The sequence below is a fragment of the Lepisma saccharinum genome, chromosome 8 (genome assembly GCF_977018435.1).
Source record: "Lepisma saccharinum chromosome 8, izLepSacc3.1, whole genome shotgun sequence".
NCBI lineage: Eukaryota > Metazoa > Arthropoda > Insecta > Zygentoma > Lepismatidae > Lepisma > Lepisma saccharinum.
Window position 1 is genome coordinate 44,945,382 of NC_139236.1, and position 16,444 is coordinate 44,961,825.

Here is a 16,444-nt window from a genome sequence, read left to right on the forward strand (position 1 = left end):
GCACTTAACCAGTCTCCAGAGATGCTTTTAGGCGACAAGCACGACAGCCTTAGTAGGGTTTCCAATTCTGGAAAATTCCGAAAAACATCGAAGTTAGGCGACAAGCACGACAGCCTTAGTAGGGTTTCCAATTCTGGAAAATTCCGAAAAACATCGAAGCAAGCATGGAAGTTTTATGTTTTCTTGTCGTTTATAATTAATTTCGAGGTGCCCCCTCCCTCTATTTCCACTGAAAAGATTTAAGAGTACTCTATCAGAGAGAGAACAGTGGCTAAGGTTGCTGTTTTGAGTTAAAAGCATACAGCTTAAGAATCCGTTTGAATTTGGCGGTATTCATATTTTACGACAACTGATTGCGTCACGAATTACGTAAACGGAAGTCAAAAGTTGGAAAATTATCACTCCAACCCGTTTCCTGGAATTTCAGATTCGCAGAAATGTTACTAACCGCTGAATCTTTCATGTGCTTCACTTCCAAGAAGCAATTACAAAACCCTCTTCAGTCACTTTCTCTGTGCTCTTTCGTTTGTCATACATGGATGACAATGGCGGCGATTGGGGAGGGGGGCGAGGATTAGCAGTTGCCCCCCTTTTGCCACCGCACTATGCTAAACCTTATTTACCAAGGGAAAGTAGATTGTCCTTGCCCCCTCCCCCCAGTTTTGGAACCCAATCGCCGCCACTGATGGATGATGTTACATTCTACATCAACTTGTACGTTAATACCTTGTACATTTGTTTCCCTATTCTAATATAACTTTTATTGGAATATTTGAATTTTGGTAAGCAAAATTTAGCAACATTTCTCCAAGTATTCAGAAGTTCCTATCGGATTCCATATTGCTGATGCATTCTATACTAAATAATGATATGGAAAAAATTAATAGCAATAGCATGTCAAGCAACTCTATCATCTTTACAGCTCGTAATCTCATGTTATTTCGTCATATTTTTATTTACAGAGTAGATATGAACGTAGCAACCAGTTTTGTATGTCGCAAATATTAGACGAAGGTAGTAAATGTATTCAGTTACTAGACTACACTCAGAGTCGAAATATACTATATTATGTACGGTAATGGAAGAATAAAACGTGACCATCAAGTAACGCAACGACGCGGTGACGCAACTCCTCGCGTCGTTGATTGTCGAATGCGTCACAACACATGACTTGGTCTTGGTCTATGACTTGCACATATGTTTAACTGTGGTCAGTTACAACAATCGATATCGTGTGCCAGTGACAAATGGCATTATTACTTACAGCAATCAGATAGCATGTGTTTATTTTCTATACGTGGAAATCGATTTGTTTACTGAACACGTGGCGCTTGACAATCGGGCTGAATAAAAAATCGATCGATTTACCGGACACGTGGTGTTTGACAATAAGGCTCTGATTGACCGCTGCCTTTGAAAAATTTTAATCTACATGTTAAACATGTGAACGTGTATTTAACTGTAAAGTAGAAAATTGATAGTGTACGTGGCCAAATGTCGAAAAGTATTTCCGATTACCAGAGTGCAATGGATAGCATGAAATATTAAATTGAGAAATTGTCACAGTCAGTCCTTCTGGAAGCTGTTCGGAGCATGCATTCAATGGTGAATAATGTATTCCGACACCATTTATGCATGTGTTTATAGGTTGCGAGCATTTTAAGCTATTCAACTAGGACATCATTAATCTTCGTGCATTCCAATAACAGTTTTTATTATTATTTCTAACACAATGGATTTTACCTCAATTTGAACACTTGCACTATATGCACTGTAATGATAATTTTGGTTTATTCCCAGCACCTTGGTTATGCACGCATAAGATATTCACTGGTACTTCGTTTTTCAGTGCAGACATGCATACAACCCTTGCACATGATGCACAATTTGTGCTTACCAAGGCACATTTATGACAATAAAACTGTAGAAGTGTCTCAATGATGGAGCATCATAATGTTTCACGTTCTTTTAATTCAAAGTAATGAGCATCATTCCCTATCAGATGAGGCCATTTGTACTAATTGTAATGCACAGCGTCACGTTATGGTTGCGGGTGGGTGGGTACTATGCATGAACTGCATGATAACGCGCTTCGTGCAAATAAGTGCCATACCATCTACAATACGTAGTAATACGCACGTGATGACCACACATTAACACAGCCTACTAGACATGTTTGGATGATTTGCAAGGAAGGCATATTTTAATCAGCTGGATTACAAGTGTCATAATTGTTGTTGATTTCAAACATCTTTAATTGCATGGAATAATATATTCCATGTAAAACACCTCCACAATTTGAACAATAATATTAGATGAAATAAAATCACATTGGACGAAGTTAGATACGCCATAGCATGTTCGACTGTTCATCAAAATTTCATACACAGAATCATGCATGCCACTTACTGAGCCCACCATTTCGAGGATATGGCCGAACCAGCTTTTCAAAACGATTTTACATGATCAAACATAGTCTCTTTCGTCCCTAAAAAGTACATAAAATAATGGAGGAGGGGCAAGAAGCTGCTCAGAAAAAGGTCGTTCTATATTATGCGTTCGCCGACTTCATCATGTTTAGCATACATATATTATTGTGATTACAAATATATAATATAGCAAACTGCTGTTATGCAAATTGATTAAAGGTTTTAACAAAAACGTTTCAGCAAGAATATAAAAATTCTTTGTGAAGATTATTTTATAGAAAAATATGAATGCAACTGATCCATTGTATAGCTTCATATCATTCAGCCAAAAAATTCTGTTGTACCTATTATGTATAGTAAATAGTATATGTAACTTGCTTTAACGCCAATTCTGTATTTTCATCACGTAGAGGAGAATAGGCAAAGGTTGCGAAATGTTTCCTGTTGCTTCGCAGTTTTGATCCTAATTTACGGGCAGATTATGTAAACGAATAACTCCTCAACAGCATAACAGATATATAGATACAGATAAAACAGACAAGCCATCATTCAATGCCATTAGACATTGCTGGGGGATGTGGGGAGCGATTAGAGGTAAATTAATTAGAATATAAATTTATATGGTGAATATGAAGCAAATATCTGCTAATCCAGGAAACGTAGCACGTGTGTGCAATCCATTCATACAAACGGACGTCAGGGTTAGTGTGGTAGAAATAATTCAAATCAATTAATATGTTATTTCTTTTCTCTTATTCGGTGGATTTTATATTAGTAACAGGATATAAGGTCCTCCTCCGTAGCCGAGCGGGTTAAGGCGTTCACTCGTCTTGAGATCGTTCGCTGCGGGACGGCGTAGGTTCGAATCCGGCTCTGGTCGGAATTTATTCGGCCTACGTATAGGGCCGGTGGCAACCCACCATCGTGAGGAAATTGGGGAGCTCCGAGTGAGTGAGCGTAATCCGGTCACGGAGACCTACTATAACGGCTGGGGATACGTCGGGCCGACCCCCCGACTATTCCAATACCGGTTGAAGATCTCCACGCTTAGAGGTGACGAATGAAAGCGTGGGAGGGAGACCGGCAGTCGGTAGGTACGCCTAGGCCCTTCATGGGCTGTTGCGCGACGGATTAACAGGATATAAGAAATAGATTGTGTAGTATTTTTTATTTCCAAGCCAAAATTTGAATGTATTACTTTGTATTATTTTGTTCTGTGATTTACACAATCCGAATCTGTTTCGGGTTAAATAATTTATTTAAAGATAGTTAAAACGAGCCTAAATTATTGCTAATCCATTTCCCCGTAATTCACATGTTCATTGGGATGTAAAATTAACCTTGTAGATGTTTAATATCACAGATTTAAAGCACCCCTTTCCTTCAATGTACACAAGTGTGAATTGAGTTCAACACACTGCACAGATTAGGGATGCTAAGGGGCAATTCGCATATCATGGAAGGGGGCCTCACTACCTGTTCTGGGGTTGTCCACTCTTAGCTGCGAGTTCTGTCTTGATTAGTCTCATCGTGGGATAGTACACTGGGAAAACCCATGGGAATCAGATTTTCCTGGCACTGACATAGAGCAACCATCCCCCAAAATGTATCACCTACCAGCATGCATGTGCTCAAAAGTATTTCATTGAAAAGAGAGAGAGAAAAGGAGAGGTGGTTATACTAATGCTGTAAATTTGTTCCAACTGAAAAAATGTAATTTTTCATGGTGCGCATCACTTGCTACTAACCTCATACAATATCAACATACAATAAAATAAGCACAAAACTGTTATACTTGTTTTACTGTGCTGAAATAAAAGATACATCATAAATGATAATTTTTTTATAGAAAAAGGTTTTGGCCATATTGATTGAATCAATAGAAAATAAAGAAATTAAGGAAAATTGGTCTTCTTCTGGATCTTATTGGTAAGTTGAAGTGGGGTGTGAGTGTGGTGTAAATCCTACCAAGGCATTAATTTCAAATTTTAATTTGAAGGAAAATCAAACGTACTCAAAAGCTACAAAATTTAGGAATTTGTCAATTGCTTTTCTGCAGTGTTTTCAGCATAATCATCACTACTTGTACTACACAAGCGTTTACACGGCAACTTGTACTATAAAAGCGTTTACACGGCAACTTGTAGGCCTACTATAAAAGCGTTTACACGGCCGAAGGAAATATATATTTTTTTAAAAATCGTACAAAAAACATTTTAGCGGCATTTTATACAAAAATGTTAACCACAAAAATGAACTAGTACTTACTGTACCCCTACACTTCCAGATAACTTCATCGCGATCACGTTTAAATGATTCCCCTATTTGGTAGGCGGGAAAGAAACTAATTGCGTACACGCACAAGCACTGAGGTCCTGGCACCGAAACAGTTGGCTGTGTTTCAAATGAAACCTCCACGCGCATTGGCGGGATTGCACGCTGTAGCTCCCTTCCCTGTGGCCAATATGGCGCCATCTTGGGTGACCGTTTTCCCAGAATCCAACGCTGTGGCTTGCTCACGCCACCTTCCGAGAAGTTGCGTGACACGGAGGGAGGGTTACCAACCGGGGACACGCAGGCTCCCCCTTTTCTCTGTGTGTGTGTGTCAGCACCAGAGATTTCGAAATGCACCAATAGCAGGAGAGATGCATTAACCAGCATTACCACATAAAAAGATATTTAACAGTGTTGCCAGGCCTGTTTGTTTCCTGATACCTACAATGATACATTTTTCGCTATTTTCATCCCTATCTTCCAAAAATTTTAGCTTTTATTGTGCGGAAATCAAAACTCTTAAATTTTAATTGGTATTCAGTACTGTTGGTATAGATCCATGACGTAATGCTAATGTTGTGTTGAGACATGAACAAATCGACTCCAATGAAACATAAATCATTCAACGGTTGGCCGTGGTCATTCTAATACCGCTTCTGTTTTCATTCATTCTTATGACAATTGCACAATTATGATAATGTATGTACATGTACACATGTAGGATATATGTTTTTTTCTGCAAAAATATCTGAGATTACACATTAGTCGACCATTTGAAGGGCAATTTCAATGAAGAATCTGCAAAGAAATAGTTGGTTGGACACAACATTTCATTTTTATTGCATCTGTTCTGAAGGGTACAAAATCCCGTAAACAAACCAAAGAGTGAGAGTTAGGACAATGACCGTGAAAAATATAACTTGTTGAAAATCGGTGAATAAATTACTTCCAGAATATCTACATCTTATTACCTTGATTGCGAATATATTCTTGCAATTTATAACTCTAGAACCTGAAAGTTTTTTTATTTCCAGTTAAAAAAAAACGCGGTACCAGCAATATTTTTTTTGGCGTTCATATGTCATGCTATGCTGTGACAAATACATTAACAATACATAAACAAATGGGTGAATGAAAAAAGGCGCGAAAAACAAAATTATCGTTTTTCTATTATGTACATGGCTACTGCATGAGCAACAGCATTTGATAAGTGAATGATATGTACAGGAATTGTCACGATCTTTTATTCCACGAAATTTACCATTATGTTCCTAATTTTAATTCTTTGATGAAGATGCTCGTATTTCCACAATCCCCCCTTTTTTATAGGTGGTTTTGGAATCAAATCAAGACTATTTTCTTTGTTATTAATGATGAGTGTGTTAGTGTCATGAAATTATATATTGGTTAGAATCTTACTTGTTATTATGACGCTAAAAAGAACGGCTTTTGGATTTTATACTCTGCTGATTAAGTTTTAAATTGATTATTTAATGTCAAGTTGCTATAACTCTTCACGTGAATAACAGTGACCGGGCGAAATGATTGGATGAAAGAGCGAAGACAATGATAAAACTCTTGTCCATGCAGAGTTCGAACACGGAACTTTCTAACTTTCTTCCATGAGATCGTGAGGTACAAGGAATATATTTCACTACATAAAAGGCAATTGTGTTTCATGTACATGATCACACTGCAATTCGCAGTTCAAAGAATCAATTGTTCAAGAATAGAAGAGGAACAACACATAGATAAATAGATTTTTTGCATCTCCCAGAAAGGTGATGGATGCGAAATTAAATTGCTTGAGGCATGGGAATTGTTATAGGTATAGGGGGATGTTTGCCCGAGCCGTGGGCCTAGATCGTTGTACACACATATTGGTAGTATTATACAGCATGTACCACTGTAATTCAAAGGGTACTGACTGTGTGCAGGTAAAGAAGAAACTGATCAATTAGATGTAGTTATTTGTAAGAATGCCAAAACAGTTGATATTGTGAAACTACTCTTGAATACTAGTAAATAACACGTGATTATATACACTGAGTCACTTTCGACTGTACATGGATAAAATGAAATATGATATTTGTCATATCAGTCATCCAGGCATATCTAACAGTTAATCCTATAAACAAGTGACTGACTAAAGTTCTCGCATCCAAAGGTGAATGAAATGGTTGGACGAAGTGTCAGGCGGTTGCCGTGGTGGAATCAGTCAATTGGTACTGATGTTGCCAAATGCAAAGGTCCTATAGCCTGCCTACCTTGGTCACTTGTCAGCAGATCGTGGAATTCCATGCAGAGAAATGTGGCAACTTTACTTCAGAACTAGGGCTATTATTCCATGTTTCTCTTCCAAGTACAAGAACTCTATAGATTTAAATAGAAAAGTGGAAAATGAAGTAGTTTTTAATTTTGCCTAGCACGGTAAGGGAGAAAGGCACTGCAAAGAAGGCTCACGTGAGTCAAAACGCTACACTTTATTCACAATAAGTTTTAATTTTTTGATTAAAATGCAATGCTTAAAACTACCGGTGCTGATGTGCAGCTGTTACAGTCAGTTTAAATTCCTCACTATTTGCGCGAATTTCTATCGGAAACTAATTTTTCGCACATATTTTTGAGCCTCACATTCATCTTATTTCAACTTCGGTCGATTGGTCGCTTTGAGTGGTTCACTCACGGTCTAACATATAAACAAAACGTTCCACATTATTATTATTTTTCTCATCCATGGGTGAGACGAGAACATGGGAGTCATGTTTCATTCAATTTGGGAATGGAAAGGGAATACTAACGCACTGAAAAAAATATAAATCCCTTGGTGAATATATGCACCGATGTGAAACACTTGCGGAAGCTACCACGTGTTTCCGTTTGTATTATCAACATTCTACATGTACATTTTTAATCCACGTTTTTAACCAGGACCGTTCGGGTATTTTCGTTTGCTCTCGTAAACGTTCGGAGACATGGTCCATTGTTGCTGTATTGTCCATTCTCTATAGAACTTAAGTTGACGTTAACAATGGCTTTTCACATTTCTTGCTCTTCAAATGAGTAATTTTTAGCGATGCATATTACAAATTTCTATAGACAGATCGATTAAATTTGCAAATGTAATGAGGACGTCAGACGTATGCTGAGGACGTCAGACGTATGCTTTGCTTCAACAACAAAACCCGTTTGGTTAGGCCTTTCAAACATTAGTCAGCCTTTAATTTTTTGATCCAATTATTTGGTGTAACTCTGAACAAATGTGCACTACTAAAAGAATTTAGTTCTGGTGAACAACCATTTATTTGTCGCTCATTTTCAAAAATGCTTGGTTATCAGAGACATTTTTTTTTTAATTTCAGACAAACCCTATGGATTTGATTCTATGAAAACATAACATGTTTGGAACTACAAAGTATTTCTTCAAATAAAAAATGTTTAAAAACATAATTAAAAATATTATGAGGTGAACAACCTAGACAGTGAAATTTTCATTGGGCAAAGAAATTAGCTCATATTCAAAATGAATCCATATATAGCCTATATGTCGATGAAAGCTACCCACCCAAACTAATGATTCGAAATTGTATGATATTTATAGAAAATCAGAAACACGATTGACCATCGGTCGCGGGTTTTAAGCTAAATTTACGAAATGTGTGTAAATCTATTACATTAAAACAAAATCATTGTACATTCTTAACGTTGTTTTGTGGTTTTGAAACAAATGACGGACGCTGGTGCACTTCGCTTCCAAGTTCATTTGAAAGGGCATAGTCTTGTGTCTTTCTTTCTAACACGTCATGTGTTCTGCTAGTGGAAGAACACGAATTTTGCAAATTTTATTTAAAAGAAATCCGAAAAGCGTTTCTCTCCCCTCCCTTTGTGGACAAAAGTGTTATATGGAATTGGAATTCTTTGGAATTACATGTGGAAAACCTTTTTTCCCAAGCGAAGGTGATAGTTTCCTTTTTCACGCCTTTTCTTTATGCAAAACAAGCCGTGTATTTCTACAACAAGAGCCGATTGTGCAGGAGTTAATGCAAGATATCGCGGGTGCTCGTGCTACCCGGAAGTAATACGCCATCGTTTTCCATTATCAGTCACGTAGACAAACACATCTACACACATACACACACCTATTAACATATCTTACATACACACCTATTAACATATCTTTTGTTCTCGGAACAGTTCGAATGTGAAAGTGGCTGGTATAGCTGGTAATCAACTTTTGCACTCATCCTGATGGCACATTCAACTTAGTTGAAAGTATTTTTCCATAACAGCGAAAAACAAGATTAAACATTATCAACGAAAATGATGCTGGACCTTAAGTCGGTTTCAAAAATGCCTATTCTTTCGAAAGCATTATTTTTACTTCACGTGTTTATCTGCACAACAAAGACAGGAAACCATTCACATTCGAAGAACTTATAATTTGTCAGAATCTGGAATATCATAGCGATTTTCAGAAAGAAAATTTTGGGAAAAGGCTCCCCGAAGATGCTTATTTAGCATAATTTCATCACTTGACCCGGTGATGTGCATAAAACTGAAATAGGCCTGCTTTCATCATGGTACAAGTATGTTAAAGTTTGTACCATCTATCCTTGTTTCACCAATCTCCCTGTAACTAGAAATCGCGCACTACACACAACGGCGTGAGAATTCTATGACGGGTTGCGATCTGCATAATAATACCGAAAACCAAAACTTGTTTGTTGGGTAAGTTAATCCTAACAATAACAATAATAATGCACTGCAGTTGCGTTACTTTGCATCCAAAAGTAACGCCGTACCATTGCAGTTACTTTGCATACAGTAAGAACATTTTGCCGTTTACACAAGTATCACATCTCCTGGTGCATGTTTTCCCATTGTCTCGCTCTAAGCTATAAATTTGCAATGTTTTACAAGTTTTTATCCCTCTTGTAAAAAATAAATATGATGACCACGGCAGTAATTTATTTTATTAAAACCTAAACTAAACGTGATAGTTTATCTTTTTAATAAAATAAATTACTGCCTTTGTCAGCATATTTATTTTTTCATAATCATGGAAACAAGGCTTAATGGTGTTACTCTTGTAAAAATAACAAGTTACCAATGAAATAACATGTTGCATTATTCACACGCGGTCGATGACGAAATAAATTGTTTAAGCATAAAAGAAATGTAATGTTGACTGTATCAAAAATGTGGCCATACAAAATAATTATTAATATTGGTAACATGCTTGACTCTGGGGCATGCATGCATCAACTGCGATATCAATTTGAAGTGAACTCGTGCAATACAATTTATACTCACTAGGGCAAGGGCTACAGTTAAATATTGTATATTATACTACATTTGTAAAACACAGCTATAGTTCACTGAACGGAAATGCACGGTTTGGGAAAAGGTTTAAAATTTTCGTAATACGGCGTGTCGTTTTAGTTTCATCAAAAATTCATCGACAGAAGTGTTGACAGTCCTGGCTTCGAGCCTTGAATAGGCAACACTTTTTCTATCAAAGTTGTTATCGGTACATTCGCGCCCTGCGTGTAATGGTAATTATATTCATAAGTCGTTGTTAAACGCGTGTTGGAACAATAGTGACGTAAGATTGGTTCCCAATTACTTTCAATATATTGTTAGTCACATGTTTCTACATATAAAATTAAAAAAGAAATCTTAATTAGTGGAAAATATCAAATTTGTATAAATCAATCACATTTTCAGCCCAAGTTCAGCAAATGATTACACGTTCCCTTCGCCTGAATAGCTAACATCTTCGTAACCTCAAGAGTGACTTGATGTAGGTATACGTGTGTAGTCAGTCAGCGTGTAGTCGTCACCCCTTTGGATGAGGGCATCCGTGACGTAACGCTTGCGTCATCATTAGGCTCCAGGTCAGTGCCGAAACGTTGACTCCAGGGCTTTTTATTAGTCACGTGACTCAATATCGTGGCTTTCCTGGAAGCTTCACACCTACGTCAATACACGTGTTCTTGTCACAATGCTACCTTTCTTTGGGTTTTTAAACCAGTACTTACTGTGCTGGGTTCGATGCCCGGTACGCTGGCGAGTAAACAAGCTCGGTTGGACGATCTTCACCCGTTCTGCAAGCAACGTCCAGTCAGGTAACCGAGAAAAATGATCACGCACACCCGTTACGGTGAGAGAAAATGGACGTGCACGAAATGGCGGACAAGGCTCGAAAAAACACGCTGGTTCCTCTGTTCTGGCAACGACGCTCAAAAAAAGAAGCGGACATCTTTCTTTCTTTTTTTTAACCGCACTTAGACCCGGTCCTGCGCAAAATAACAAGGAAGCATCTCGGCGGGTTCTTCCCATTCGGCAATTTGAATCTCGAGCAACAAATCAGGTCTCGCCGTCCTCCATGACACGTGATCTCTCGCTCTGATCACGTGATCTCTCCGGTCAATGTTCCCGGGGAGAGAAGAGAAACGCCCCCTGCACAACAGCGTCTCCGTTGCCGCCATTTTGTTATCGTTTCTCGGAATCGCGAATTCCGACGTGGTAACGGAATTTCCCCAGGCTTCTTTCCACGTTTTGTACGCTCCTTCGACGGTCGTTGATTGTCTCGTTTGCGCGGGAGGTTCTCTTCACAGGGGTCATTTACCACAAGGGTGTCGTCATAAGTGAACTCTTGGGGCCTTTTCCGCTCTCCCGGATGGGGGGAAGCCTTTTGCAGGCCTAGAACACAAGAGGGAGCAGAATTTACAAAGTTCAAAAGCGAACTCATGAAGGCTGTAAACCAGTGGGAACATTCGCTTCTCTCACGAGTACTCTTAATACTGTTCTCAATGTTCTAAGTGGTGGGTGGAGACTAAGACATGCTTATAATGTACATATAAATACCTCAAGTCTTCCATTTTGTCGCTCTGTTTGACAACAGTCCTTCAATAGGCTGACGAGGGCGGAGCCTTATTTTTACAAGAGCTGGAAATGGCGGAAACTGAATTCACTTCCACTAAACAGTTTCCTCTGTCGCACTTATGCCTGTAGACTCTTTGTTGAACGACACAATCTGTAAGCAGTGGCTTCCAAATTCCTTTCCAGCTTCACTTTAGCACTAAAAAGATCCCTCACTTTCGCCGCGCGGTGGTTGAACGTCCTACCTTGTCGACGCCGATTCGTTTGCTGGGGCGAGCGAGGCTTGCAGCCGATCCTCAACGCGGCCGGCCGCCTGCTATTGGCTGAGAGACCCTATTGCGTCCTCATTGGCGCATCCAATCTCCCCCCGTCCCCGCGCTCTGATTCGCTACGCCTTGACGACGTCATTCCCCGGGGTTACGGAGCACCAACGGAGCCGGGTTGAAGGCCCTGGAAAAAGCGACTGCAGCGATCCTTGCGGCGAGGGAGTGAGGCACGAGGATCGACTCCACGTGGAGTCATCCCCAGCTCCGCCTGTGAACTCTCTGCAGGTCACTCGCTCGCTCGTGTCAATGACCCCCCACGTGGAATCGACCTTCGTGGGTCGTCGACCTGGGTTTTGCCCACGTGGACACACGTGTTGTCGCAGTGCCACTGTATGTGTGTGTGTATATATATGAACGCACACGTGTATTGCAACACTGCAATGGGATGTTTTCATACAGTCGGTTCCGCAACCTGCTTTACACATTCTTACCTCCCCCTCATTTTTAACGGGACATTACGGAACTTAGCGGTGAAGGTTAACGAACATTAAATTTAACCGTGAGCTGTGTGGCATTTAAGAGATCAAATTCCAGAAAAACAGGGACTTGAACCAATGCTTAAAAGACTTACAATGACGCCAAAACAGTTCTTTGCAGTAACGTATTGTAAGTAGAGTCACCTGTAATAAAAAAGCGACAGGTAAATCTGAAATAGATACCTAATTCCCTCCACGAAGATGTTTGAAGATCCATAGGAAGTAGTGTTGCCCACGAGACGAGACTTTGGCCTGTCTCGTCTCGAAAATATTCGTTTGTCTTATGACACATGGTCAATCTCGTCTCGTCTCGAATTTTCAAAAGCCTGTCCCGTCTCGTCCCGTGGGCAACACTAAATTAGGAAGTGTTCAATAGCAGGTTCAATCATCGCTGTATTGCAGGAAAGCCATTATTTCAGGATATAGGTGTATCATTTGTATTGATGGTGACTGTACATATAAAGATATCTCGTTACTTGAATCCTTTGTTTACCGCAAAGGTAGAAAAATTACCGTTATCTACCACTAGTTATAATTAACTTTGCACTCATTTTGCAATTACCAAAATTACAAATTAAATATCCGCGTTGCTTCAACAGTTTCATTACAAATACCTTCAGCTTTTTTGTATATTTAATCGAAATGACATGCTAAACTGGGTCATTAATTTCGAAGATATGATGATAAGACGAATTAACAAAAATTGTATGTTAAGTGTCCTCCTCGAAACAGCCAGGGAAACAGGATTTTGTCAAAATAACCGTTCTACGCTGTGATTAGTATAAGATCATATATCCTATTATGGTTGAAAACTAACATTTAAAAAGGGTACAGAGCACCCTGCATTGTGAATTTACTTACACAGAATTATGCACATTACTTTAACGTTAATGACAATGAAAGAAACAACACGCAATAAAAATTAAATTCATGACAATTGTTGTGGGAACGTGTGGTGTGGCCTATCTAAATTTAATTCCCAAGCTTCCCAACCTCCCAGAAAATTGACCTCATTATACATCCTGTGTTAAACACTGAAGTTTTGTATTGCAAAATACTTATTAAAAAAATTAACAATATTGGCACTTGGAAAATGTTGAGAAATTGAATAGTTTCTATAAATAACCGGTCCACCTCAGTATTAGACCTTTCAATTGGCCTGAAGTACACCTTCATATTCTCGAGAGACTTTTAAAAGTGTTTGTAATATCTACATGCTGAAACAGAAGTTTGTTCTCTTATTCATCATGTTTTGAGCATGTTTGGCTTCTTTCCTTTCGGCATACAAATTTCGGTCTTTCTGAAAAGGTTTTCAAAAGGTATTTTCCTTTAAAGATTTAGTGTACTTTTGGATTCAAGACTTATACATAGATTGCTCAGAAAGACATATTTTTACACCATATATTTTAAAATCTATTTTGCTGAGGACAGTTGATTTTTTTAGGACAATTTTTTGAGCCAACAGAATTGGGGAGGGGTACATGGGTACCCCAAATGCAAGCATTCATTGTACGGCTTAGTGATGTAAATTTGTCACTTCAAATTCATAAATTGGACCTTCACCCAATTTGTAAACATGTAAACTGTCTAATCTTTTCTGCAACTGCAATATAAATAACGATATTACTGGAACGGTTTGCACAAAATGTGCTTTTGGTCATTTTTTTAAAAAAGTAGTGATACAAAAATATCCTAAAGTACTTGCGTCAAACTACCACTTGAACAACACTCTTGTTGGGTTTAGAACAACTATGAACACACGAAAGTATTCCTTTTGATGAAAGCATTCCTGCTCTTGTGAAATGATGCCATGATGGCTTTCGACATGTGGAAAAATCTGTGATGTCACATTTGCTGCGTCATATAAAAGCAGCTAAAATTGAAAGTGACATGGCACTTCGAGAAACAAGATAAAGATTTTCATTGTGCCTGAAGCCGCGTTGAACGTGTCGTGGATGACTCCTGCCTTATCAAGCCCCTCGTATCTATTGATCCAAACTTTCAAGCCATGCGTCCACACGCAAATATCATGGCGCCTCCGACGAAAACCTCCTCACGCCCTCAAAAGCAATCCTTTCACTTTCTTATAGTCCACGATAGACGCCACACGAAATAACCAGACGACACGCAACAAGTATTCAAACCAAATAATATCTAATATGGCACAGAGAAAAGGAGTTTAATTACTCAGAATTTACAAATATAGAGATACATTTAGCAGCCTGATGTTGTGCACAATTTATGGGGAACACAAGAAATAAATTATATCGTGTTCATATGTAGAGCGTAGAAAAAATACTGGGAAGAAGATGCACAGTAAACCTTTAAAAAATTAAAAATAATGTTTTTCAAATTATTACCACAGAAAATAATTAAGATTAGAAATGATCATGGGAAGGCATTTTCAGTGCTCACAATGTTGCTTTGGTTCAGCTGAACTTCGACATTTTGGATGACAAACACACTTAGAATTTTCATTAGAACTCTAGTCTAAACTGTGATCAAAATGTTTTTTTCTTGTGTGCAACAGATCCATAGTTTAGATTACTCTTCTATATAGAATGAATAACAATTTTTGAAAATATTTGGCTGTACTTCAACATTAATTACTCGTATATGAATTAATTTTTGATACACATGAATTAGGAATGTGCAAAAGTGGGATTTCCAAGCACCTTGAGGACACTTTACACTGCAATATTCTCCCAAGACACTGGCGTACGCAGAGGATGCTGATGGGGCTACAGTCCCCTTCGAAATTTTGATAAAATCAACATTTTCATGTCAAAACAATGAAAAATTAGAAAATCTAGAGATATAAATGCATACCCCCCCTTGAAAAGACCCCGATTGCCATTTCTAAATTTAAAAGTTTCTAAATATACGCAAATTTCTAAATATACGAAATATGTTGTTGTGTATTTCCTCTCCCGCAGAAATTCCAGCCCCCTCCTTCGTACGCCAGTGTCCCAAGATAAGTACATGAGGATGTATGTTTACATTTGAATGCTTTAGTAGTCCTTATAATACAATTTCACCACATGTGTGAAAATACAGTATGCTGAAGGGATCTCCCAGAGTTTTGATAATTATACGGAAACTTGCGATTTTCTTCTTCTCTATACCACACCTCACCGTTCTAACATGTAATGAAAAGTTTGTTTTAAAAGTAGAAATAAGAGAGATACTAACACCTACCTTCGTCTGTTAGATATTCTTCACTCGTCACAAAAACCTGCAACGAAACTGACATTAAAATACAATGACAGAAGTAAACACAGCTTCGCAGAAGAAGAAAAAAACAGGTTAATGTTACTATTGTAAGAACATGCATTGAGCATTCTTTTTGTCTTATGCATGTTTAAACGACAAGAAAGCAAATAGGATATCTTTGCAAATAATTAGTACATAACTTTTTTTTTTAAATTTCTTCTGTCACGTTCATATTTTGCAGAAATATATTTTTTTTAAAAGTTAGTTAAACTGTCAGTTTTAGAACTTTATTTTTTAAAAAATTGCATTCAGTTTACCGAGTACCATTTTATTGCTCTTTCACGATGAAATTTATCAACTCTTAAAGATAAAAAAAGGTTTCTATTATTTTGGAGTACATGCAAGTGCACCAAAAAAATTATACAAAAAAATTATATCAATCAGAACATGTCAAAACGTATACCATAAGTAATATCGGTCACCTTTTTCTTTGGGTCTTGAAGACAATTGAAGACAATTCTAAACCTGATAGTAGTCAGTTTCCCTTCAATTAGAACCAAAAAACACTTTTTTTATTTTGCATTTTCCTGCCGTTTTTAGCTTTCAGGTCATTTTTCATTATTTTTGGTTGCTTTTGTACATTTTTTTCATTTTTGAGGTTTATTCTTGCTCCTTTCCCGTTGATTCCTGAATTTTAAATGCATTTTGCTAGCATAACTTGCATATTTAAATTTCCCAATTACGCCATTCATTGAAAATATGGTGAATTTAAAAGCATAATATTATTTTTAACGGAAATCTTTGGAAATGGTAAATTTATTTTTCCTCCTGAAACTAACAT

At 37.9% G+C, this 16,444-nt stretch overlaps 1 protein-coding gene across 1 annotated transcript in view; it reads left to right on the top strand.

The window, feature by feature from the left end:
• LOC145991439 (phosphatidylinositol 3,4,5-trisphosphate 3-phosphatase TPTE2-like) overlaps positions 1 to 16,444 on the top strand; it is a 237,558-nt gene that overhangs the window by 82,648 nt on the left and 138,466 nt on the right. The window lies entirely within an intron of this gene.